Raw genomic sequence first — 3,796 nt, forward strand, 5'->3', positions numbered from 1 at the left:
GGTTTGAGATGCGACACGTGGTATTCACTCAGCATACAAAGTAGATGAAGGTTATTTTTTTGTTGGTGTTATTTTAAAGATGAATGAAATTTTAAGATTTTCAAGGTGCAATAATTAGGAAAGAGAAAAATTTCATACTAAGATTTAAGAGGACGATTAAATAAAAAAACTTCAAGGACTACCTGAGGGACTTCAGATTTTAATAAAAATCTAGTTTTTAATTAATTTTCAAGGTCTACACTTAGGCGTGGATTTTTTAGGTGTGGAATTTTAAAATTAATTTTTAAGGTCTTCCATCAGGCGTGGAGTTTTAAAATAATTTTTAAGGTCTACCATCAGGCGTGGAATTTTACAAATTAATTTTCAAGGTCTTCCATCAGGCGGGGATTTTTTAAAAATTAATTTTCAAAGTCTTCCATCAGGCGTGGATTTTTTAAAAATTAATTTTCAAGGTCTTCCATCAGGCGTGGATTTTTTAAAAATTAATTTTCAAGGTCTACCATCAGGCGTGGATTTTTTAAAAAATAATTTTCAAGGTCTTCCATCAGGCGTGTATTTTTTAAAAATTAATTTTCAAGGTCTTCCATCAGGCGTGGATTTTTTAAAAATTAATTTTCAAGATCTTCCATCAGGCGTGGATTTTTTAAAAATTAATTTTCAAGGTCTTCCATCAGGCGTGGATTTTTTAAAAATTAATTTTCAAGGTCTTCCATCAGGCGTGGATTTTTTAAAAATTAATTTTCAAGGTCTTCCATCAGGCGTGTATTTTTTAAAAATTAATTTTCAAGGTCTTCCATCAGGCGTGGATTTTTTAAAAATTAATTTTCAAGATCTTCCATCAGGCGTGGATTTTTTAAAAATTAATTTTCAAGGTCTTCCATCAGGCGTGGAGTTTTTAAAAATTAATTTTCAAGGCCATCCATCAGGCGTGGAGTTTTTAAAAATTAATTTTCAAGGTCTTCCATCAGGCGTGTATTTTTTAAAAATTAATTTTCAAGGTCTTCCATCAGGCGTGGATTTTTTAAAAATTAATTTTCAAGGTTTTTCATCAGACGTGGATTTTTTAAAAATTAATTTTCAAGGTCTTCCATTAGGCGTGGATTTTTTAAAAATTAATTTTCAAGGTCTTCCATCAGGCGTGGATTTTTTAAAAATTATTTTTCAAAGTCTTCCATCATGCGAGACAAATTTTCCTTTCGAAAAAAATACCAAATTTTTCCACTTATTTATTTATTATTCAAAATTCTTGTATTCTACTCCTTTCCCAATACTAATGCCTCTCCTGCTTCCAATGTAACTTCCTTAAGGTTAACCGGAATTCCAGCATCTTTCTTTGAGTCCAGACTGCTTATTTTCACATTCATTGAAGATGGCAAGGAGCCGTCGAAATTTTCCAACACATTTACACTTGAAGAAGCCTCGCCGTAATTGGCCACATACACCAGAGTTTCCTCGCCCGCTAAATATCTGCAATTTATAAAATAAATTAATTTATGTAAACAAAAAACCGCATTCCGTTGCCCACCTCTTCACTACAAACACCCCATCACTGAGGGCCTTATATTTATATGAACCCTGTTGCAAGGTCTTGGACGACTTTCTCAGTTCCCCCATTTGTATATAGATTTTCAAATGAGATTTTTCCGCCTTCAATTCCATTTCCACATTCACCGTTTTATAATCCTCAGCCAAAGGTAGCCATGTCTTCGGACCATCCGAAAATCCGGCACACTCCATTGGTACGGAGTGCGGCAGGGATCACGTGTAATTGTCTCAAAAATATCCGGATTTGAATTACAGGCCAGGTTATCCAAAGTGTCTTCCCATGATATTTTACCATCAGTCATACCCAATTCCTCACCCTGATAGGTAACACTGGCCCCAGGCAGGAACATTACCAACATATTCATGGCATCTGTGTTGCGTAGACCATAACGACTGGCTGCACGACGACGATCATGATTACCGATTACCCAATTGGCAGTACCTCCCGCTGGCATATTGGTTAACCAATCATCGACAGCATTCTGCACATCCTTGGCCGTGAATCCGGTATCCACTTCAGTGATTAAATTGAAATTAAATGGTAGCTCGGCTCCTTTGGTGGTGGAGTTGCCATACATTTGCATAGTATACTCCATTGGAGCATAGGTTTCAATAAGCAATACCCTGGTGTCTCCACCATGAATCCTTTGATAATCATCCATTACCTGGCGCCATTGGTAGATCATATCAATACATTCCGGTTGTAAATCCACTTTCTCCGTTTTCAAATACTTCCGATCGTCTTTATCATCTGTGACGCCACTCACCTCTTCATCGGGATAGATGCCATTCGCATCGGGTTTAGCTTCAAAAAGTGCAGTGGCAGCATCAATACGAAAACCATCCACACCCATGTCCAGCCAATATCTCAACACCCGTTTCATTTGCTCCACCACATCGGGGTTACGATAATTCAAATCCGCCTGTTGTACAGCAAATTGATGGAGGTAGTACTGCTGCCTTTGATCATTCCATTCCCAAGCGCTGCCACGAAAAGTACATAACCAGTTGCTGGGAGGCTGTCTCTCACCCATCTCATCCACCTTGCCATTAGACCACACATAATAATCCTCATAGCCCCGCTCACGATTCACCGATTTCTTGAACCATTCATTTTCGGTGCTCGAATGATTAGGAACAAAATCCAAAATGATTTTCATACCCAATTGTTTGGCTTTCATTAATAGATCTTTGAAATCATCCAGGGTACCATATTCGGGTTGTATGTCAAAGAAGTTGGAAATGTCGTAACCAAAATCCACCAAGGGTGAGGTAAAGATAGGTGATAGCCAGGCAGCAGTGACCCCAATGTCCTTGAGATATTCCAATTTAGAGGTGATACCTTTTAAATCGCCAATACCATCATCATCGGAATCCTTAAAGGATCGCGGATAAATTTGATAAAATTGTGCGGTTTGCCACCAGTCCTGGACAACTTCTGCGGTGGTAACTTCCTGACATTGTTCACTGGGTTGATGCCACAAAGTCAAAAGGGTTATGACGCTGAAATATGCACTTAGTGTTGATCTCTTCTCCATATTTACTGAAATGCAATGAAGGTGTATATTGAACTTATATACGAATCTAAAGGTGAATAAACCAAAAATTCTCGAGTGTTTCTGGTAAATATTGAAGTGTGCCCGTAGAAAAAACATAAAGAATTGATAAGTTAATCACATGTTTCGATATTTAAGTGGTAATCATTAAGTACCATCAACACAAGATGTTGGCTAACACAACAAAAAATAACATTTTTTTAAAAAATCCACACCTATATGTGGGCTCTTGAAAAAAAAAATTGTAAAAATTCACACCTTGTTTGCCCTTGAAAAAATAAAAAATCCACGCCTTTGGTAGCTACATGAAAACATATTTTTAAACCAGTGAGCGGAGCAGTATAGTCAGACGGGGCCGACCATATGATACCCTACACAACTTCCGCGAAAATCTAACTTTGTGTGGCTCTATATTCCGAGCTTGGGCAATATTTTCCGATATTTGCACCCTCTTGACCGATTAGAGTCCAACAAATATTACTAATATTTAGTACCGCCCTTTTTATTAATTGGTCAGATTCCCTTCACAGTTGTATTGTAATGTTCGGCTTTCAATTGTGGCCTATAAATCGATTCGAAAAAACCACAAAAAATTAAGTTTTCGGTCCACTTCATCCAAATATTATTATCTGATTATCAATGAAAATTGTAGGCGTTGTCCTTGATCATATCTGGATCCTCATGGAAATTTTCAA

General features: G+C 37.1%; 1 pseudogene; it reads right to left on the bottom strand.

Annotated features, from left to right (window-relative positions):
- Positions 1 to 1,253: 1,253 nt before the first annotated feature.
- LOC133338123 (maltase A1-like) lies at positions 1,254 to 3,083 on the bottom strand (annotated as a pseudogene).
- Positions 3,084 to 3,796: the final 713 nt, after the last annotated feature.

This window comes from Musca vetustissima, unplaced genomic scaffold (genome assembly GCF_032173495.1).
Source record: "Musca vetustissima isolate MV318-11 ecotype Yass unplaced genomic scaffold, APGP_CSIRO_Mvet_v1 utg444505, whole genome shotgun sequence".
Taxonomy (NCBI): Eukaryota; Metazoa; Arthropoda; class Insecta; order Diptera; family Muscidae; genus Musca; species Musca vetustissima.